This window comes from Mobula birostris, chromosome 25 (genome assembly GCF_030028105.1).
Source record: "Mobula birostris isolate sMobBir1 chromosome 25, sMobBir1.hap1, whole genome shotgun sequence".
NCBI classification, from domain to species: domain Eukaryota; kingdom Metazoa; phylum Chordata; class Chondrichthyes; order Myliobatiformes; family Myliobatidae; genus Mobula; species Mobula birostris.
This window is the reverse complement of record NC_092394.1, coordinates 46,342,383-46,366,675: the sequence shown is the minus strand read 5'-3', so window position 1 is coordinate 46,366,675 and position 24,293 is coordinate 46,342,383. Positions and strand designations below refer to the sequence as shown.

The following is a 24,293-nucleotide window of genomic DNA, read 5'->3' as shown; positions in this document are numbered from 1 at the left end:
CTCCAACCCTCCCTCGCACAAAAGCTAATAGTTTGCCCACACAGAAAACAGCAACATCAGGCCACAAACCCCCAACTGCCTCCTTCACACAAAAAACTAATATATCGTCCGCACGGAGAAACGACAAAAAGAACATCAAACCCCAAACCCCCAGCCCACCAATCAACAAAAAAGAATGGGTGAAAAACACAGAAAGAAAATACTTAGTACTGAAAGAGGCCAATATGATTAGACAGGAGAAACATGTCTAGTGTGGTTCACCCTAAATTAGTGGCCTTACTCAATCCATGGAAAATTGCCCTAATATTGATGAGTTGGTATATTAGAGAAACTCGAAACAATTCCTTCCAGGGACAAAAATTTAGATAAATCTAACAAAAATCAAGCATATACTGACACAACAAACTGAGACTCCAATGTGGATGAATATACAAAACTTGAGTGCTGGAAGGACCAGGGGCAAAAATAGATTTATTGTTCCTGGTTTAAAGACTAATTTACTATTTCATAGAAACATAGAAAACCTACAGCACAATACAGGCCCTTTGGCCCACAAAGCTGTGCCGAACATGTCCTTACCTGAGAAATTACCTAGGGTTACCCATAGCCCTCTATTTCAGAAGATAATGCAACCTTATTTACACCTTTTAAAAGCAAAGTTTAATTAGTAATGAGAGTTTATTTTCTGTAGGCTCTTCATGTAAATTACCACTGGTTAATCCTATTTTAGGACAATTCTATTTTCACCCACTCCAAAGGCACTTGGATCAAGAAATGACCCACAGTGAAATTCTGTTCTTATTACAAAGATAATTTCAAACATAATGGCCAAAAATTGGTACAAATGGTATGCTATTGGCAGTCATTGTTGACATTTTCTGGATCTTACATTGATGTCTCAATATTGTCATGATTCCAAGTGGTAGGCTCCTGCTGTTATTTTTTGGAATAGGGCAGACTGGTGTTCATGGGGGGGGGGGGTAGGGCACAGGGCAGAAGGAAGAACACGACATGTGAACTAACACAGTAGCCAAGTCAAACCTCCTGATATGGTTACTTCTGCAAAGCCCTGACATGAAACACCAATACCCTTGTATGGATAAGCCTACAAAAAGTAGTGGGTATGGCTCAGTCCATCACAGGCAAAGCCATTCAGCATATCTACCTAGAGCACTGTCACAGGAAAGCAGCATCCATTATCAAGGAACCCCACCATCCAGGCCTTGCTCATTTCTCACTACTGCCATCAGGAAGGTGGTACAGGAGCCTCAGGACCTGCATCTCCAGGTTCAAGAACGATTATTACCATCTAACCAGTGGGGATAACTTCACTTGCCCCATCACTGAACAGGACTCACTTTGAAGGTCTCCCATCTTATGTTCTTGATATTTATTACTTTCCCCCCTTTCTTTTGGATTTGCACTGTTGGTCATTGCCTGTCCTGCTGGGTGTGGTCTTTCATTGACTCTATTGTGTTTCTTGTAGTTACTGTGATTTTCTGCAAGAAAAGGTATCTCAGGGTTGTATATAGTGACATATGGAGGGGAGGAGAAGATGGTGGCGCGATGCAGCACGCGCGGCCACTCCGAATTCATATCGTATTTGTTAAATAGGGGCCTTGCACAATCCTGATTTGATGGAGACGGACGTGAGAAGCACAGAGGAACATCTGGAGAAACTTCTGAAATGCCTGCTTCGCTGCTGCTGCTACTGTGCGATCGAGAGTCTCTGGAGGGGTAGGCCCCAAATCCTCGGCTTTGCCTATTGCCGGGGCCGGGGTCGAAGCGCTTGGCAGAAATGGTGCTCGGTGCCGGAGGGCTGGTTGAAGGCTCGAAGTTTTTGGACGGACTCAGAGTCAGAATGTGGTCGGATGCTTCCAGGATGCTGCATCGGCAAGTTTGCGGAGCTGGAAGCTCATGGCAGGGAGAGTTTCTCCCTTCAACTGCCTGCGTGAGATGTTGGGACTTCCGAGAGACTTTGAGACTTTTTTTTTACCGTGCCCATGGTCTGTTCTTCATCAAATTACGGTATTGCTTTGCACTGTTGTAACTATATGTTATAATTATGTGGTTTTCGTCAGTTTTTTTTTAGTCTTGGTTTGGCTTGTGTTTCTGTGATATCATTCTGGAGGAATAAATTGTATCATTTCTTAATGCATGCATTACTAAATGACAATAAAAGAGGACTGCGTGACCTCATAATCTAAATCTAATCTAAATATGTACGTTGATAATAAATTCACTTTGGACTTTGACATTGAGAAAATTCAAAATAATTATAATGAATGAACTCAATTAGTATTAGACATAATTTAAAAAAATAAAATCACTATAAAATACAAACATAACTCAAAAATGTAAACCACTTCTACCTATTTTCCTCCTTGACAGCTGTTCCTCTCTATTCAAGAGAACATGAACATGGGAAACAGTTGTAGGCCATTTGACCCATCAAACCTGCTCTGCTGGTTGCTAGTCTGATGTTGATCCGCTGGGGATGGTCATTAGCCCTAGTACTTGTGTCTGGTCTCCACAACTCACAGCTTCTCTAAAGGCCCAAAGTCTATTCGGCTTTGGATCCTCTCATCAATACGGAGTTCACAGCTCTCTAGAACTACTCAATCTCTTTCATCTTAAGAAGATTGCTTCTTCTGAAAAAAATACCTCCTTACTTTAAATTTCTGCACAAAGATTGCCCTCTCAGATCCCTTCAGAATCTTGAGCTTTAACAAGATAGCTTTAATTTTTCCTAAGTTCTAATGTGCATAGTTCCAACCTGCTCAACATTAATTATTTATTTATTGAGATGCAGTACGTAATAGGCCCTTCGATCCATGCCGCCAGCAGCCCCCGACTTAATCCCAGCCTAATCAGGGGACAATTTACAATGACCAACTAACCTACCAACTGGCAAGTCTTTGGACTGTGGAAGGAAACTGGAACACCCACAGGAAATCCATACGATCATGGGGAGATTGTACAAACTCCTTACAGGCAGCCTGTGAGGTGTTGTGCTAACCCTTTCAATGAGCCTGCTCAGAACTGCCTACAATATAAGCAAATCTCACCTAATATAGTACAACCAATACTATACCAGGTATGTCAAATATGATCTCATATGCTGCATATACTGAACTGTAATGGGACTTCACTACTTTTCTACACTATTCCTTTTACACTAAAGGTCAACTTTTCATTTGCTTCCCTATCGCACTTTGCTTCATGTATGAGAATAGTCACATCATGTCCCAATTAAGACATTTTATGTACACTAAAAATTATAATCATATTTCACATTATAATCAATGTGCAATTTGCTCGAGCTATCCAACATTCCTTCGCAGACATGTCCTTTTCACAAGTTGCATTCCTAATAAGCCTGTGTCAGGTCGGACTTGGTACAAGTGCAGCGTAATTGCACCAGTCCTTTGTGCTCTGCCACTCGATAAATCCAAGGAATTTCTGCTGGAGCATAGCTGGAAATTTACTCAGCTGGCAAGGCAAACCAAACATCCTGATATTTACAGGACAATGGCACTTCCCTATGTTTCCTGGTTCCACGCATCTTGTAAATCTTTATTCGCACAGTGTCTTCATTTAATAGTTTCCAGAAAATATTGCTTAACCCTTTTTAGTTCACTGCTGGGCTATGTGTTTCGTGCACAAGGCCAGTGTTTTTGCTCATCTCTGAATGCCCTTTGGATGGTGACACATCTTTCTGCTGCACTCTTTCAAGGGTACATCTTCCTTCTTGTTGGTGACTTAATCCACATTAATATCTATTTAAAAGTGTCACCAAAAATGTTCAACTGTAGAAACTGATATAGGATTCAACTACAGGGAATGATACGAATGGACATTGGGGTTATGTTGACTTCTTGTTCCCGATTAAAACAACTAACGATTAAATGTAAACTATTCTATTAGCCTTGAGAGTTCTCATCTGATCGCAGTTTATCTACCGGCAGCAGCCGTTTATAAGCAAGCACTCATGAAATTGCACAATGCTATCTGTAAACAAGAAACAGCCCATCCCAGTGTATTTCAAATTAGTCGACCACTTTAACCACTTTAATTAGTCGACCACTTTAACTAGTTGACCACTTTAACCATTTGAAGAAAACCGTGCCCAATTATCACCAGCACGCAACCTGTTGCACCAGAGGTCCCAACACACTGCTTCACTATGATAATTGCTACCAAAGGAACATCTACTAAATACTGGCTTGAACAGAGTGAGTAACTATGCAATCAATTATTTTGTGTTCAATTATTGTAATAAATTTGGGACAGTTTGTAGAAATTTGTTTTTACTTTCACCATAAAGAGGCTTTTCTGTTGATCAATGTCAAAAAAGCCAAATTAAATCCACCGTGATTAAATGTCCTAAAACAATAAAACATGAAAACTTCCAAGGGGGGGCAGGGTGAATACTTTTTACAGGCACTGTATATATTGCTATTTACTTATCTCTGCATTTGCACAATTTGTTTACAGCTAACAGTTCCTGGTGTTTAAAGTTACTGTTCTGTAAATTTGCAAGTGTGCCTGCAGGAATAGAATCTCAGGGTTGTATGTCGTGACAAATATGTACTCTGTTAATAAATTTTACTTTGAACTGAGGATCTGCTATTCCATGCTAACCTATGTACCATTCTCGTGTACAAAATACATAGGTCAATTTTAATAATGTCAGCACTTTATATATCTGTAACCTTGCGAGAATAAACAGTTCTGGCTTGAAAGGTAAAATTACAGGAGACTTGGAGTTTGTGAAGGTAGATGCTGTGAAATAATTAAACACCATCTAAAGCAAAACAAAATTAAATTCACATTCTACCTTTCACATTGCTCTTCACAGATTCAAGTGTCACATCAAAAATAAATCTGCACTGCTCCATCAAAAATTGTAATTAATGTTAATGTCTGCAGTTTAGATTACAGTAAATTCAAGTTCCAGTGCAGCTCATAACCACTGATGTGTCAACAAGAAAATGGCTACAGATATCTCATTCTGGGGAGGTATTACAATATATATCAGGCAATATTGGCACATACAATAACCAATGCAAAATATCAGCTGACATTGGATTACAATGTGAGTCATCACTTTATCAAAGGGTCCTTTTGAAAATAGTACTCCATAAAATGCTTTGCTATAACATGGATCCATTCATTAATGAGAACGCTTCTATGGGTAATCAGTGTGACATGCACCTTTGAGCAAAGGATGATAAAGAAATGTATCTGCATGTGCATGCATGGAGTGGACGAGAAGGTGCACGTGTGCAAGAGGAGGTGTGCGCATGCATGGTGGAGACAGCATCTGCGAAAGTCAGTAATTGTACTAACTAGTATAGAAATTAAGGAGTAAACCATTCAGCCCTTCATGTTGCTGGTCATTTTTTTTCATTCTCTCCCCATTTCCACTTATGTCCTTATAAAAAATATTCAGTGACTTGTCTCTATTGTCCTGTATGGGCAAGGATTCTGGAGGTTCACCATTAAGTAGAGGAATCATTCCTTAAACAAAGTCCCTGTATTCTAACCCCATCAAACATAGTCTGTTTAGTCCTGTTAGATCTTTGAACATCATTAAGCACAGGTCAGGGAATCTACCACAGAATTAATACCCCTGTTTAATTCTCAGACTGTGCTGGGTTAACTGATGTTGAATGAATACAGTAACTGACCCAGTGGGCTAGATAACTCAGGGACAACAATCATCTACCTCAGGAAATGGAACCTTATTTGGATTCCTCTTACCACTGCTTCCAGCTCTAAATTATGTGTGGGGATATTATGGCGTGCCCATTATCAGGTTCAACTCCAGTCACATGATAAACAGCTTGGGCTGACACTGTCGAAATTTACACACAAGACAGCCATACACAAATAAAAGAAAAGCATACAGAGGAATTGCTTACATTTTCACTAGCCACACAGCTCAGAGGAAATTTTCCCTCGTATTAGTAGCTGAAGTGATGTAAACAAACTGACTAAATGACTAATGGCTGAAAATAGCAACAGGGTCATAGAGAGCAATTAATCCTCACTCACTGAACTGTACAGCAAACCAACCATTTGTCATTATTTAAATGACAATCTAGTTTAATCATGTTTAATGCCTTAGTCCATGGGGCTCAGCTTTGAGAGTGGCTGGCACCAGTTCAAGCTAACAAGCTGAGTAAAGGAAAAAGGAAGTGCTTTGTTGAAAACTAGAGTTGGAAGTCATGGTGGAGATCTTGAAACCTGTTGAAACTATGGCCAAATATGGCTACAGCCATCAGCTAGTCTATCAGATGCTTCAGTGGACAGCTGGACAGATGAAGTAGAGAGAAGGAGAGGGTTCCTCCAGCTCCACATGTACAGGAAGTCCTCCAGGGTGATGGTAATGTGGCCGTGGAAGAAGATAGTCAAAGTACTTACATATATGGTCAAGGTCAACAAATAAACAAAGTTTAAAGCAAATCTATTATCAAAGTACATATATGTCACTATCTACTACCCTGAGATTCGTTTCCTTGCAGGCATTCACAGTAGAAACAAAGAATCACAATAGAATCAGTATAAAACTACTCACAAAGACGGACAAATAACCAAAGTGCAAAAGACAACAAATTGTGCAAATTCAAAAATAAAACCAAAACAATAATAAATAATATTGAGAACATGATCGGTAGAGTCGTTGAAAGGTTGTGGAAACAGTTCAATGTTGGGGTGAGTAAAATTATCCGGTCTGGTTCAGAAGCTTGATGGTTGAGAGGTTATAACTGTCCCTGAACAATGGTGAAGTTCCTGTACTTCCTTCCTGATGGCAGCCATGAGGAGAGAGCATGTCCTGAATGGTGGATGCTGCTTTCTTGTGGCAGTGCTCCTTGTAGGTGTGCTCAGTAGAGAGGAGGGCTTCACCTGTGATGGACTGGGCTCTGTCCACTCCTTTTATTGACTGTTCCATTCATGGACAATAGAGTTTCCATACCAGTCCACGACATAACCAAGTTTAAGTCAAGTTTAACTATCATTCAACCATACATGAATACCCATGAGTATAGCCAAACGAAACCATGTTACTCCAGGGCGAAGATGCAAAACACAGTACCAACAGTCATACACAGCACATAGCACATAAGATAGCCATAACACAAAAAAATTTATTGGAGCAGTCTGCGGTCAAACACAATACACCTTGTTTTCTGCTGAGCAAACACTGGAGGGCAGCACCAAAGCTGCCAGCATGAATGCCACGCCACACTGCCTCCAGCAGAGACTCTAACGCCTCTCTTCTTGATGGAGCAAACAGGCAACATGCCAGCTTGAGGCCTAGACCTTACAACACCCAGTCAATATACTCTCCACCTATAACATTTTGTCAAAGTTTTAGATGACATGCCGAATCTTTGCAAACTTCTAAGAAAGTAGAGGCTTTTTGCCATGCCCTTTTGTAATAGCACTTATGTGCTGACCCAGGACAGATCCTCTGAAATGACATCGCTGAGGAATTTAAAGTTACTGACCCTCTGGGGAGGACAAGTTCATGGAACTCTGGTTTCCTCCTCTTGTCGTCAATAATCAGTTCTTTGGTTTGCCTGATACTGAGTGAGGGGCTGCTGTTGTTGGCACCATTCAGCCAGATTTTTAATCTCCCTTCTACACGCTGATCCATCACCACCCTTGTTTCGGCCCCACAGCAGTGGTGTCATCAGCAAGCTTAAATATGGCATTGGAGCTGTACTTACATAGTCATAAGTATAAAGAGTGTGGAGCATGGGGCTAAGTATGTAGTATGTAGATTTGTGGTGAACCTGTGCTGGAGGTGAGTTTGGAAGAGATGTTGCTGCCAATTTGAACCGAATGGGGTCTGCAAGTGAGGAACAGTCTAACGCTGACAATTCCTTCTCTACCACAGATGCTGCTCGACCTGTTGAATTCTTCCAGCAGATTGCTTGTTGCTCAAAATTCCAGCTTTTGCAGTTGTGTCTCAACAAGTACGTTTACAAATCACATCTGCTTTATTGATAAATTAAACACTGTTCAATGAAGCATACCTATATTACTCACCCCCTAACCATCTCCATCAGTTAGGATGTGGACCCAACAATCAAATGCCTTATCACCCCCTCACCTTCTTGCAGCAAACATTCAACACACAAGGAATGCAGACAGGCTAAACAATAAATGATTTGGCTAAATACCACAGATGGAACATCATCAAAAAATGAGGCAACCCATTTTGGGGGGGGGGGGGTAGAAAAGCAGAGAAGTTTTTTTAAATACTGAAAAATTTAAAATTGTGTGTTCAACGGGAGATGGAGGTCCCTTACAGAAATCACAAGCTTAACGTGGAGGTACCGCAACCAATTAGGACAGGAACGTTGGGAGAAATATCTGAGTGGGAGAAATATCTTAGGACTTAGAGCCAAAGTAAGATTTCACTTGGAATACTGTTTAAGTCTGGTTTCCCTACTTAGAGAAGGATATACTTGTAAAAGAGGGAGTGCAGTGAAGTTTCGACAGATCGAGCTGGGCTTGTCATAAGAGGAAAGATTAAGCAGACTGGACCTATACTCTAGTAGAATTCCAAAGAGGGTGAGCTGATTGAAACACAATACTCACTCAGTCAGGGCTTGAGAGGACAACAGGGATACTGTTTCCTTTGTTGACAGGAGTGTCTGGTACCAGAAGTCACAGTCTCAAAGAGGGGTCAGCCATTTAGGATTTAGACGAGAAATTTTGGTTTTTCCATCCAGAGGAGTCTATCACTGGAATTCTTTACCCTATGTGTGTGTGATAGGGTTTGCAGCCAGTGTACTTTCTTTGCATTCTTCCTGACATTCAGCATTCTTTGGTCACCAAAGCTCCAATTTTTGGGAGCAACAAGACTTGGATGATTTTTGTGAGCAAGACAAGGATGTGATGCTGAGGCTTTAAAAGACCCTAAGAACACAAGATATAGGAGAAGTAGGCCATTCGGCCCATCGAGTCTGCTCCACCATTCAATCATGGGCTAATCCAAATCTTCCAGTCATTCCCATTCCCCTGCCTTCACCCCATACCCTTTGATGCCCTGGCTAACCAAGAACCTATCTCTGCCTCAAAGACACTCAATGACTTGGCCTCCACAGTTACACGTGGCAACAAATTCCACAGATTTACCACCCTCTGACTAAAGTAATTTCTCCACACCTCAGTTCTAAAAGGACATCCTTCAATCCTGAAGTCATGCCCTCTTATCCTAGAATCCCCTACCATGGGAAATAACTTTGCCATATCTAATCTGTTCAGGCCTTTTAACATTCAGAGTGTTTCTATGAGAACCCCCTCATTCTCCTGAACTCCAGAGAATACAGCCCAAGAGCTGCCAGACATTCCTCATACTGTAACCCTTTCTTTCCTGGAATCATCCTTGTGAACCTTCTCCGAACCCTCTCCAATGTCAATATATCCTTTCCAAAATAAGGAGCCCAGACCTGCACACAGTACTCCAAATGTGGTCTCACGAGTACCTCATAGAGCCTCAACATCACATCCCTGCTCTTATATTCTATACCTCTAGAAATGAATGCCAACATTGCATTCGCCTTCTTCACAACCCACTCAACCTGCAAGTTAACCTTTAGGGTATCTTGCTCAAGAATTCCCAAGTCCCTTTACATCTCTGCATTTTGAATTTTCCCCCATCTAAATAATAGTCTGCCCATTTATTTCTTCCACCAAAGTGCATAACCATACACTTTCCAACATTTTCCAAACCATAAGGCACAGGTGAGGCCTCACCTTGAGTATTGTGAACAGTTTTGGGCCCCTCATCTTAGAAAAGATGTGTTGGCATTGGAGAGGGTCCAGAGGAGGTTCACAAGGATGATTCCAGGCATGAAAGGGTTATGATATGAGGAATGTTTGATGGCTCTGGGTCTGTACTCACTGGAATTCAGAAGGAAGGTGGGGGGGGGGGAACTGATTGAAACCTTTTGAATGATGAAAAGCCTAGACAAAATAGATGTGGAAAGGATGATGTCCATGGTGGGAGAGTCTCGGACAAGCAGGCACAGCCTCAGGATAGAGGGGCGCCCTTCCAAAACACAGATGCGGAAAAAGTTCTTTAGCCAAGGGGTGATGAATTTGTGGAATTTGTTGCCACATATAGCCGTGGAGGCCAGGTCATTGGGTGCATTTAAGGCAGAGATTGATAGGTTCTTGATTGGACATGGCATCAAAGGTTACAGGGAGAAGGCTGGGAACTGGGATTGAGGAAATAGAAAAGAAGGATCAGCCATGATTGAATGGCAGAGCAGTTTCGATGGGCCGTATGGCCTAATTCTGCTCCTATGTCTTATATTAGGGCATCATTCAAAACCAAAAACTAAACAAATTACTCCACTAGCCTAATGGCTTCTTTAAACTGAACAGGTTTAGAACCTTCTTGTTGCTGAATATTGGATCCATATAGTGCATATTTAATAACTGGTGATCCAGGATTTAAAAGCATCTTTGAAGCTACAACAATACAGGCCACCCCGGGATACAAGTGTCCAAGAGCTTCTATAATATTAAATTCAAAAGTCTGACAAACATACATATATTTGTTCGTACATATGACAGAACTGTTTTTTCCTCTCTCTCCATTTTTACTAATTGTTTATCAGTCTTTTGATTTCTGTGCCATTCATTATAGTACTGTGGAGGTATGGTTTCCACAGAGTGACTTTTTCGACTTACACATTCAACATATGGTCCAATGTTAAAACAGAACCCATTTGCTACTCTGGCATGGCCTGTGCTGTCTTACAGCGGCTGATACTGCAATATGCCTGCCATGCTGCCATCCTTCACAACATGACAGGCAACAAAAGAATGTGCTACAAAGTCACATGGACACGCATCACCCAGCAGTTATGTACTGTTCTTATAAATTTTGTAAGAGTGTAGGTACGTGGCATAAGGATCACAGTGGAGTTGATGTGAGGTGGGATTAATCTGCCGGGATCCAGCAATGAATCAAATGTCTCCCTTCTGTGTCATAATCCATAGTTAAGCAAATTCAATCCAAACTGGTACCTGTAGCATCCAAACAGACATCATGGACCCAAATTTAACTGGTTTTGGAAGAAGTGATCACAAAAATGAAATGCTCAATAAAAATTAAAATTGATCAGAAGAAGAAGAGTTTAACATTTTATAGCTGATTTTAACCTTTACAGAACTTTGAACCATGAAAAAATACTGATACCTTGTATGTAAAGGGGGAACATTGGTATTACTGGAAATTTTAAATATTAACATAATATTTCTGAAGCATCAGGTCATGTGGAAAATGTGGAGACAGAAACAGAATTGAACCTTACATCAAAATTTTTTTTAAATGCTGCAGATGTAAAAGGTTTTAATAATATAGAAGAGACTGCAGATGCTATAAATCTGGAACAACAGACAAAAATGCTGGAGGAACCCAGCAGGTCAGGCAGCATTTATGGAGAGAAATAAACATTTATCAGACTCACCAGGGCTGGAAAGAAGGAAGCGGAAGGTAGGAGGAGGCGAGAAGCATGAGTAAACAGGAAAGTTGTCTGTCAGATTCCATCTTGTTCATCCCTTTGCTTCTTCTATCCATCACCTTACAGCTTCTCACATCATTCCCACTTCCAACCTTCCCCCCTACTATCTACCCATTTCCTGCCATTACATGCATTCGCCCATTATCTGCCAACAGTTCTCAATCCCCACATTCAACAACCACCATCAAGAGCAAGTTCGTCCATTACTGATAAAAATTGGAACTGGAATTTCTGTTGCACACTCCAGCCATTTTTGATGGCCGTGCAGACCTTAGACAGTGTGGGGTCTTTTCCGGTTTCCCTTTAACACCATCTCTGCTGTTTCAGAGATTTTTGATTTGCATTAGGAAGATGTCAAGAGGCGTGTCCTGCTTTGTAAATTTCCTTTTCCAAGGTTAAATGGGAGAATTCATCAGGACGTCTATGATTAGTTGCCCTCTTAAATTCAATCTTCTAATTGTGTCCTTCAAGGAACACAGCCCACCTCTGCATTCAGCTGTCAGTGAAATACCACTCTGTGGTTTGAAACGCACACTAGTGGCTCACGATCAGTAATGAGGATAGACTCTCTCCCAGACAAGTACCGGTTGAAACGTTTTACACAGCACACCAGACTCAAGGCCCCTTCGTCAATCTGTGCGTAATTTTTCTCTACAGCGATAAGGGAGAGTAATGCAAGGCTTGGAGTGTTCACTTCCATCACTCATTACATGTGACATGACTAGCTATAACATAAAGTGAGGCTTCACAGGCAAGCTTCACTGGATAATGTGGATCATAATGTGTGAGTACAGTGTCCGACATCACGATTTCCATTGCCTTCTGGAAAGTCACATCACACAGCTTTGTCCATTGCTATTTCTTCCTAATCTGTAGTAATGGGTTCAAGGGGTGGAGCACAGTACCCAGGTTAGGCAGGAATCTGTAATTGACAAATACTAAAAAGGACCGTTACTCTGACACGTCCTTTGGCCTTGGGGCATCCAACCGCTAGGATTTTCACAGCATACTTGTGTAATTCTTGTGTGTCAATGGGGTGACTACAGTAAGTGATGCTTGGTTTAATTCACACTGTTGTGCTGTGTTCTGAGTCTGTAATCTTCTAATCTTTTTTAACACTTTTGATATTTTGGAGCTGCTACTCCAAATATAACTTATTATAGTATTTAAAGCCCTTTGTAAGTGCTTATCACCGGAAACACTTTGGAGTCTTCTTCCATCTCCATTTGTAGGTAGGCCTCAGCCAAGTCCACTTTGCTGCAGTGTTTCCCTCCAGAAAGGTTTGCAAAGATATCCTTTATCCTGTGCAGAGGGTACAGGCCCATCCTCCCTGACTACTGGGACCACTGGTGTTGCCCATTGTCTCCACTCAACCTTCAAAAGAAGTCCTTCAGCCTCCATGAAATCTAGCTCACTGGCTATTTATCATGAATGGTATAAGGAACCAAAGACTTTATAAAACCCGGGTGTGGCATTTTTATTTAGCACAATGATCCCTTGAGTTTCCCAATACAATCCTTGAACACTGCTGAGGCACCATCCAGTACCTTTCTTAATTTGCTTCCAAACTGACTATATCAGGAGATGTAGCATGCAAATTGCAGGTAGATCTCCACTGAAGCCACTCACAAGCCCACAATGCTAGCCCTTCTATTTTTACCACTTACGAGTCTAATGTGGCTTGTTGGTTGTTGTATTTCACTGTTGCCAATGCTATTCCCACAGGAGTTATCTTTTCTTCAGTAATAGGTTGGATATCTGCAGGCTTCAGTTCAGCATCTTTGAAATACCAGTCAAGATTCTATTTTAATTCATTTGCCATTCACTTGTGGTGAAACTCATTGATTGCCTGTTGATAAGCTTTGACATTGTAAATCTCAAGGCTACTGCGACCTATGTCATCATCAAATTTTTCATCAACAGCATGCAGATTAGTGCTCCTTTTGAAATTGCAACTTCACTTTATCATTTTCTCTTCTGTGCAGTCAATTTATTGCCCTCTAGACATGATCTTTGTATGCGCCCCACTTTGTTGCATTTTCTGCAAGTTTCATCATTAAACCTACATCAGGCTAGTGTTTGTGAGCTCCTGCCACAACAGTAGCACAATTTGTTCAGCCAGGCTGGTTTCTGCTTAGATGTTGATATTTTGCTCACGCTCACTTTCATTCCTGACTGCAACTCAATTGAGTCTCTGGCTACTGTTTCCATTAATACAGCGATTTCAACTGCCTTTCAATGTGAGTTGTGCATCAATTAGCCCATCATTGAACTGAACAGTTCTTCAGCTCAGCCATGTATACTGAAATGAACTCTGCTTCCTTTTGGTTCCACTTATGAAACTAAGGCAATCGGCAATCAGTAATGGTTTTGGTTCCAAGTATTCCTGCACTTCAGCACAGAACATTACAGCACAGTACAGGCCCTTCGGCCCATGATGTTGTACTGACCTTTTAACCTACTCTAAAATCAATCTAACCTTCAATTTTCCAACATCCATGTGCCAATGTAAGAGTCTCTTAAATGCCCCTAATGAATCTGCCCCTACCACAACCCCTGTAAGTTCCACACACTTACCACTCTCTGGGTATAAAACTTAGCTCTTACATCCCCTCTATACTTTCTTCCAATCACATTAAAATTATGCACTCTCATCTCAACTACTTCCATTCTGGGGAAAAAAAAATCTCTGGCAGTCCACTATCTATGCCTCTCATCATCTTGTACAGCTCTATCACGTCACTTCTCATCCTCACTCACTCGGGGGGGGGGGTAAACAGCTCACTCAAACTATCTTCGTAAGACAGGCTCTCTAATTCAGGCAGTATCCTGGTAAGTCTCCTCTGCACCCTCTCTAAAGCTTCCTCATTTTTCCTGTAATCAGACGATCAGAACTGAACACAGTATTCCAACAACCATTTCTTGAATTACCATAAACTTGTCTCGGTGTTTTCTTTTTGCACAAAGGTATTGCCTTGCACATTTCTTTTTCCACTGTATGGTTTAATTTATATTCTGTGTGATACGTGAATCTACTATACGTGCTAACACGCAGACAGGTTTTTCATTGTACTTTTACCTCACTTGTTCCTGTCCATATGACAATAAACTTAACATGACTAAACTTGTTGCTCATCCCTGACGAGAGCCAGAGTCATAAAACACTACAGCACAGCAACAGGCCCTTCAGCCCATCTAGTCCATGCTGAACCATTGATCTGCCTAGTCCCATCGAACTGTACCCAGACCATAGCCCTCCCATCCATGTAACCATCCAAATTTCACTAAAGTGATAATATTGAACCTGCATTCATCACTTGCGCTGGCAGCTCACCACTCCCTCAAATAATATGACCGTCTCTGCACATGCTACACTGTTTTTTTTAAACTCAACCATTCCTCACTGTGCTTTTTTTTTTAAGAAAACTAACATATCAATACACTTCAACAGGTCGGAAGCCATCGCGGGTTTGTTTTAAAATTACCTTCTTGCCACTTATGTTTTGTAACTTCAAAACATTAAACTAATTTAAAAAGGAAAACTAAAGAGCTAAGAGATGCAAGTTTTAGTTCATGTTTCCTTTAAGCAAGGCACACAATATGGTAGCATCATAATATATGCAATTCATTTTTCTTTAAAACATATAACTGGTAATGAATTACTTAAACAAAGAATGCTTATTCAGCAACATTGACAAGATTACTCAAATATTACTGCAATATTTAATACACAACTGGCACATATCCACTTGTTTAACCATACTTGGGGAAAAAAGGTGGACTTGTGAATGAGTTACCTTGTTGTTGCCTTGCTGCTGCTTGTGCGTGGGGGGGCTTTGGCTGTCATTCATTTAACTGACATTCATTCTGTGGGGCACTCTTCTGTTTACGTGGGTGTTTGCAAAGAAAAAGAATTTCAGGATGTATATCATAAACATTTCTCTGACATTAAATGTACCTATTGAAACCTACCTATTGAGATTGACTGGAGTGTGGGAAACCATGTATTAAACAAGGAGAGAAAATTGAAAGGTAGAAATGTCCTCTTTTATGATCAGTTGAGGTAGGCTTCAATTCAATAAAGTCAGTTCAAATTATGATTTTTTAGTTTTGATACTCAGCTGCAGATATAACTTCCATAAATCTATATTGCTAAACTAAGGATTCTTTTTTACCAAATTGTATACCATTTCAAAAAACTATCCCACATTTTGTCAAAAGTGTCTGTAAAGTAAGGCTCTACTGCTCACAAAAAGACATTACATCCTCCTGACCACAACACACTTGAAAATTATAACCCACAGAAAAGTTGAACAACAGTGTTTATGGCTTGCATCAAATCCACAAATCGTCATGTTTACAGTGGACTTTATTGTAGAAGTATCTCTAGTTCTATGACAAACTAGCTCAAAAATATTCAAATTCCAGTCATTCGTTCAAATGGTAATAACAGATGCTGAAAACTGAAAGAAGCAACTGACGAGCCATTATCATTAACCATCTTACCAGATATTAAAAAAATATATATCCCAAATTGTTTTAGCTCCAAAGGATTTCAAGTTCTTTCAACTGGAAGTTATACCAACACAAATTACAATGGATTAAATGAAGCAACAAGTCCAGTCAAAACATTTAAAAAATAATTATGATAGATGATGCAAAACTTAAGGCTCAAAAGCTGCTAGTGAATGAGGAGGAGAGTGAATGGCATAGATTTGAGCTTTAGTTTCAAAGATGGTGAAGTCCTTCAGGCCAATGAAAAACACGGGGTAAAGGCACAATGAAGCCAAAGATCAAGATCTTGAAAGGCCGAAGGTCTATTTTTTTTTAAATGACCTATGGAATGCCTGTGTATTTCCACATCACAAAGTGTGAAAATAATGGGTGCTGATAATACCAACAAAATAGTCACAAAAAGGCTAAGATGGGGGATGAAAAGGAAAATATTGGAAATTCAGAGTTACTTTATTTGTGGAGTTGGAAACAGAGGATCCCCAAGCCTGTGATCACCACATCTCAGTGGAATTTCCCTTTTCAGAAAGAATGAATACATTTCCATAGAATATGCTAACCATACAATCATGTGGATACAGACCTTATTAACCGTTATTTATATATCTTGTATACAAAGAAGGAAATTCTCTTACATCTGAACAATAGTCTGTTTGACCTGAAATATAAACAGAAAATTCTGGGAAGACTCACTTGAAGAGGGACAAAAGATTAATCTTTCAACTGCATGACAGGTTGTTTTTCCAGAACATCGCTTTCATCTCCAATTTCTAGTGTACTATTACACTACTTTGCAATTTGCTTGATTTGATTCAATCTGTGCCAGACAAAAATGTAAATATTAATAGCTGGAAGGCCTAAAAATTCAGTAAAAACAATGCCTGCAAGATTCAGCTGCACTACAGGTTGTTTTGCACAATGGATATCGTTTTGCTTCCAATAGTTTCTGACCAGAACAAGCATGTAATTATAGTGAAAGCCAATGAGACTACCAGGAAGGACGTTATTACATGCAACATAATAGCAACCTGAAAGCATGCAGAGATGGCAGGGCAGGACATAAATCAGCATTTCCACGATTTAAACAATGTTAAATGATGTGCTGAGGATCAAAAGCTTAGGTGAAGTATTAACTAGGGATTCATTTGTCATTTCCAGTTTTCGTGACAGATTGCAAACTGTTCACAGGTACCTGAAGGTTGTATTACACATTTTCCTTAAGGAAGACTAGGAAATGGAAAAAAGAGGTGAGAAAATATTGAGCAACACTGGGTGGAGAAAAACTTGTAGGATTTTCAGTGAACAATGTTGAACTTTGTACCTTAATGAACAAAGGTACATCTTATAACTAAGAAGCAGTCATATTACATCTATTTTACCCGAGCTACAGTCCTCAACATACATATGAGCCATCCCCATGTCAAAGGATTCTCTAACCATGTCCCACTATATTCTGACATGCCACTAAGCATCAGGACTATGCGGATTTACCATTGGTCATGGCCGAGAGTTGCAAGTTCCTCAGTGCAAATAGCACCTACAGTTTGCTCTGGTGTTATGAAAAGAAAGCACACTAGCACTTCGACTTTCCCAGAAGGCTAAGGAAATTCAGCAGTTCCCAAGAGTTTTACAGATCACTATAGACAGTATTTTATCTGGATGCATCAGTTTCACATGGCAACTGTTCTGCACAAGACTGCAAAAACTTGCAGAGACATGTGAACACAGCCCAGTCTATCACCAAATAAACAGTCACCCCTGCACTTCACTGACTCTTTTATACTTTCCTCTACCTTGGTACAAACATTTTTGTCAAGCTATTTGTAACTGGGTGGTATGGTGCAGATGTAATATGTCTTATTCCATTCATTTTCAGGAATGACAAACTATTCCACAACAAACTGTGATCCATTGTCACTAGCTAAGTGTTCTGGAACACCGGTCCTTGAGAAGAGGCTTAACACCAGTGTGCGAGGTGTAGTGAAGGCCATCGGAAACACTTTGTCACTTTGCAGCTCTATCCACTATGACCAAGAAATATGTCCCTGATGAATGGTTCTGCAACATCCACATTAATACCCTACCAGGGCAATGCAGGCCATTCCAAGGATGGAGAGACGCTGCTCTTGGCATCTTCTGGAAGTGTAGCCATTCCAAACAATGCATAGCAAGCTGCTTAATCTGCTATCTATCCCAGGCCACCAGACAGCTTTTGACCACACCTAGATACCTGGAGGTACAGTAGCTCCAACACTTTTGATCTCAGCTTGGATGGTACAACAACTCTCCATCCCCACATAACACAACCTCTGTCCAGCGCAACTTCATCAGAACACTTGTGTAACTTTTGTGCGTCAATGGCGTGACCACAGGAAGTGATGCTTAAAGAATTCACACTTGTTGCGTCATGCTGAGCCCATAACCTTTTAATCCTTTTAACACTGCTTTGAGATTTTGGAGATGTTCCTTGTCATCCTTGCTAGTAACAATGAGGTCTTCCAGGTAACACTGAGTACCTGGACAGTCTTGCAGCATCTAGTCCATAGCTTTCTGCCAGAGTGCAGGTCTAGATGCTACTCCAAAAATAAATATTATAGTGATAAAGCCACTTGTAAGTGTTTCTGGTGAGAAGTACTTTGGACTCATCTTCCATCCCCATCCATAGGTAGCCGCAGCCGTACCCTGTTCTGGAGTTTTCCTCCAGAAATGTTTGCTAAATTACCCTCTATCCAGAATAGAGGATATTGAGCTATTTTCAGTACCGGGTTGATGGTGACCTTAACGTTCATCGCAGATCCTGACAGACCCTATCCTTCTTGGCTACAGAGACCACTGGGATTGTCCATGGGCTCCAATCAACCTTAGAAAGAATTCCTTCAGACTCCATGCGAACTAGCTCATTGGCTACTTTATCGATACAACAAGTCAGACGGGCTTTGCAAAACTTGGGCGTAGCATTTCAATCTTGGGTGTAGAAATTTCCAATGCCACCTTTGAGCACTGCTGTGGTATCATCCAGTACCTCCCTCAAATCATTTTCAACTGCAGGGGATGTGGCATGCAAGTTGTGGATGGATCTCCACTCAAGTTGTAATTATCTCAGCCACTCAAGGCCCCACAATGCTGCCCTTCCTGTTCTTACCACATACATACCCAATGTGGCCCGTTGGTTGTTGTATTTCACTGTTGCGAATGTCATACCTATTGGAGTCATCTTTTCTTCAGTACAAGTTCTTAGTTTGATATCTGCAGGCTTCACTTCAAAATATTTGAAACACCATTCAAACTCATTTTGTGGAAGGACTGAAATAGCTGAGACATTGTCCAATTCCTTTTTAACTAATTTACAGTTTACTTCTGGTGTAAGCCATATTGCACATCTATTGTTATTTTTCATCTAGTAAATCTCAAGGCTACTCAGTCCTGTGTCACTCTCAATGTTGATTTTTCATCTACAGCATGCAGATTAGTGCTCTCTTAGTGCTCAACTTGACTTTTTTTTTAATCTTTTTCTCTTCCCTGTGCAGTCCATTTATTTTTGTCTGCCAGACAAGCTCTTTGTATATGTCCTACTTTGTTGCATTTTCTGCAAGTTTTGTCTTTAAACCTGAATTGGTCTGGTGCGTGTAAGCCCCTTTCACAACAATAACACAGTTTGTTCACCAGGCTGGTTTCTGTTTAGATGCTGCAATTTTGTTCACTCTTTCTTTCGTTCTTGATTGCAACTCTCAGTTACGTCTGTCTTCCGTTTCCATTGATACAGTGATTTCAACTGTTCTTTTAAATTAGAGTTGTCCTTTAGTTTGGAGTCATCTTTGATGCTTTCTTGTAAGATTCCACAAACTTAACGATCTCAGTGCAACCTTGAGCCCACCACTGAAATGGCAATGCTAAGACATTTTCTTCGATTCAGCCACATAAGCTATAAAGGCCTCCTCTTCCTTTTGATTCTACTTATGAAACCTAAAGCATTCTACAATGATAAGATCATAAAAGATAGCAATAGAATTAGGCCATTCAGCCCACTGAGCCTGCTCTGCCATCTCACAGCTTATGCATTTCCCCCTCAACCCCATTCTCCTGCTTTCTCCCCATAACCTTTCACACCCTGAGCAATCAAGAATTTATCAACCTGCCTTAAATGAACCCAGTGACTTGGCCTCCACAACTGCCTGTGGCAACAAATTTCATATTTTCACCACCCCTTGTCTAAAGAAATTCCTCAACTGTTTTAAGTGGACATTTTGAGGCTGTGCCCTCTGCTCTTAGACTCCCCTACCAAAGGAAATAGCCTCTTTACTTGCACTGTGTTCAGGGCTTTCAACATGTTATGTTTCAAAGAGAACCCCTCCCCCTATTCTTCAAAATCCAGTGAGCACAGGCCGTATGCCATCAAACACTCCTCAAATGATAACCCTTTCATTCCCAGAATCATTCTTGTGAACCTCCTCTGAACCCACTCCAATACCAACCACATCCTTTCTTAAAGGAGTGCAGTTGCCATTACTGAGGGATGGTGTTCCCAGTGTTCTAAAGGAGGTAGCTGAAATGACTGTGCAGGTATTCGTAATGATCTTTCAAGAATCAATAGACTCTGGCATGGTTCCAGATGACTGGAAAATTGCAAGTGTTACTCCAAGAAGGGATGGAGGCATATGAAAGGAAATTATAGGCCAGTTAGCCTGACCTCAATGGGTGAGATGATGTTGGAGTCAGTTGTTAAAGGAGTAGTTTTGGGGTATTTGGAGCCACATGACAAAATAGACTAAAGTCAGTATAGTTTCCTCGAGGGAAAACCTTGCCTGGCACATATGTTGGAATTCTTTGAAGAAATAACGAACAGGATAGACAAAGGAGAATCAGTGGATGTCTAGTTTGACACCTCCCCTTACCCCAAAGCTAAGTCAGAGAAGTCATCAAAAAAGCAATGTCAGGTCTGAACGGAATTCTTTACAAGTTCTACAAAAACTGCCCTCATGTTAAAGATCCTGTGGAAGCTGAGAACTCGTGGAAAAATGAGTGCATCCCAGAGTGGCAAAGAACTATGGCAGTATTCATCCCCAAACAGCAGAACTCCAGTTCCATCAACCGCTTCAGGAGCGTAACATTGCTGAATGTCGAAGGGGAAAATCTTCTCTGTTGTGGCTAAGAGAATGACAAACTACCTGACGTGCAATGGATACATTGACACCAGCTGCCGGAAAACAGGAATTACATGCTTCCCAGGATCTGTGAAGCATGCATCATTGACATGGGACCAGATCCAACGAGCCAAGCTTGAGAAAAAGGACCTACGTCATGTGACTGGATCTTGTGACTGCCAATGGATCTATGCCTTACCAGCTCATCAACTTTGTGATGGAGTTCTTTTACATTCCTGACTGCATTAGAGGCCTGTTTTCCAATTACTTCAGCGACCTCCAGGTGGGCTTCTCTTTGAGACTTTACAGCAGGGTGGCAGCAGCTCAGAGTCAGCGTTGCTTTCTCTCATCCTGTTTGTGGCAGCCTTTGAGATAACCCTTACTGGAGCAAGGCAGGTGTTGGAGGGATAAGCTTACAGTCAGAATAGAGGATTCCTCCACTAAGAAGTTACATGGATGATGTCACAAGCATTCTTCAGGTGGCTACATGCACAAGATGGCTGCTGAAGAGGCTAGACGAGGTAGTGATACTGGCAACGATGAAGATCAAGCCCTCCAAGGCATAAAGCCAATCCCTCTGAAAAGGGGTCGGAAGTGACAACATCATTTTTGTTGCAGGGGGAGAGGAAATCCCATTGTTGGTCAGGTAGCCCATCCAAAGCCTTGGGAGGCAGTAGATCACAGAGCTCTCTGAGAGGCAGATGGGAAAAGTAGCACAGAAAGAGCTCACAGATGGCCTGACCAGAACCAACTACCTTGAAAGTATAAAGTGTGGTGCTACCAGTTCACACTGTACCAAACGGCAATGTGGCTCCTGAAAAGGTGTAAAATTCCCTCATCAACAGCTAGTAGGTTGGATGGGACAGCCACATTGTGCATCTGGAAATGGCTGGGGCTGCCTCAGTGTTTCTCAGACACTGGCCTCTTCAGGAACATGTTGCAGCTGCCACTGAGATATATCAGCCTGGAGTACAGGCAGGAGAAAAGCCGAATGGTCACTGAGCTGAGTGAGTTCACCGACCCACTGGTGAGGAATGCCAATGCCCCGATCCATACCAGCTGCAAATGGACAGCTCAAGCTGAAGTAGACCAGGCTATCAGCAGGCTGCAGCACCAAGAGGTTGTCAGCAGAGTCTGGGCTGGACGTGCAGGGAAAGAGGAAAGCCACGGTGGTAGAGGAGGAGACAAGGACAGAGCAGGCACATTACAGGGTGAAGGCAGTGGCACAGGGCTGCCAGGGAAGCTGGACAACATAGGAGGGCACCATCAAAAGGTCATTCAGCTGATCTGACCTGTGGAAGCTCCCATGAGCCAGACTCCGTTTCCTCATCAGGGCAACCTATGACCCCTTACCATGCCCCCAAAATCTTCACCAGTTGTTCAGCCCTCGATGTGATACCAATGCCAACCTCCAATACATCCAGGCAGGATGCATGACTGCGCTGTCCCAAGGGTGTTACAGATGGCAACACAACCAGATCATAAAGGAGCTTATTGCACCCACCCAAGAGCTTCTTCAGGACACCTCTCCATAGGTAAGGAGTGGAACACAAGGGCAGATCTCAGCAGAAGCTATATTTCCCCATGGGAATCACCAGCAACCATCTCCACTCAGACATAGTACCGGGTTCCACTGCCGCCAAGACAGTCCTCTTTATTGAGTTAACAATCTCGCAGGAGGAAGGAGTGAAGGTTGCCCATGAGCAGAAAAGGCTGAAGTACTCAAACCTGGCAGCTGAGTGCAAGGAAGCTGGCTGGAGGATCACCACCTACCCTGTGGAGGGAGGATGCCAGGGTATTGTTGGAGCATCGAAGACAAGGTTACTCCATGATATGGCAGTGACTGAAGTCAGGCTCGGGCCCACCAGAGAGTTGGCTGAAGAGGCAGAAAGGGCAGCCTTTTGTTGTGGCTGAGGAGGAAGGACAGGAATTGAGGGAATGACTAATCCCAATGAAAGCTGCAGGAGGTGGCAGGGAGACGTCCCTGCCACTGCTTTGCCACCAGATATATCAGGGCTAAGGGAGCAAAACATCAATGAGCAGCATCAATGAGGTGCGGCAGGCAGCAATGCCAAGCAGGAAACGTGTTCCTGCAAATATTTCTGGGATACCTTGCATGAACAGCCCTCTTCAGGTCATGCCAAAGCATCTCAATTGGGGTCAGGTCTGGACTCTGACTTGGCCATTCCAAAATATGAATTTTCTTCTTTTTAAGCCATTCTGTTGGTGATTTACTCTTGTGTTTCAGATCACTGTCTTATTGCATCATCCATCTTCTATTAAGCTTCAGCTGATGGTCTGCTACGCTGACATTCTGCTGTAAAATGTTTTGATCGAATTTTGAATTCATTGTTCCCTCAATGATTGTAAACTGTCCAGGCCCTGGGGCAGCAAAGCAGCCCCAAATCATGATGCTCCTTCCACCATTCTTCACAGTTGGGATGAGGTTTTGGTGTTGGTATGTATTGCCCTTTTTCCTCCAAACATAGTGGTGTGCATTTCTGCCAAAAAATTCAAATTTATTTCATCTGTCCACAGAACACGGTCTCAGAAGCATTGTGGCCTTTTGCAAACTTGAGATATGCAGCAATGTTTTTTTTGGAGAGCAGTGGTTTCTGTGGTGTCCTTCCATGAACACCATTCTTGGTCAGTGTTTTTCTTATGGTGGACACGTGAACAGAGACTTTAGCAAGTTTTAGAGATTTCTGCAGGTCTTTTGCTGTTACTCTTGGGTTCTTTTTCACCTCCTTCAGCAATCCACGTTGTGCTCTTGGTGTGATCTTTGCAAGAATACCAACTCTTATGGAGAGTAGCAACAGTACTGAATTTACTGCAAAAAATGAGGGAAGTGCAAGACAGATATATTCTAAATAGGAAGAAATTTTTGAATGGAAGTAGGACACTACCATGGCTGACAAGTGAAGTCAGAGCCAAAGTAAAAGCAAAGTAAAAGCAAAGTAAAAGGAAGCCAAAGCTAGTGAAAAGACAGGACTGGGAAGCTTTTAAAAACTTCTGCTCCTATATCTTATGGTCGTACTGAATTTGTAGAAAATTTCTCTTGCTGTGTATGCTGGACACTCAGGTC

General features: G+C 41.6%; 1 protein-coding gene across 2 annotated transcripts in view; it reads right to left on the bottom strand.

Moving 5' to 3' along the window:
* Positions 1 to 24,293, bottom strand: part of orai2 (ORAI calcium release-activated calcium modulator 2) — a 54,951-nt gene that overhangs the window by 5,007 nt on the left and 25,651 nt on the right. The window contains exon 2 of one of the 2 annotated variants that reach the window (XM_072242863.1): positions 16,761 to 16,884. The exons of the other annotated variant lie outside the window; for it this stretch is intronic. The gene's annotated coding sequence lies outside the window, so the exon portion shown is untranslated. The remainder of the gene's footprint in view (positions 1 to 16,760; positions 16,885 to 24,293) is intronic. 2 annotated transcript variants of the gene reach the window in all.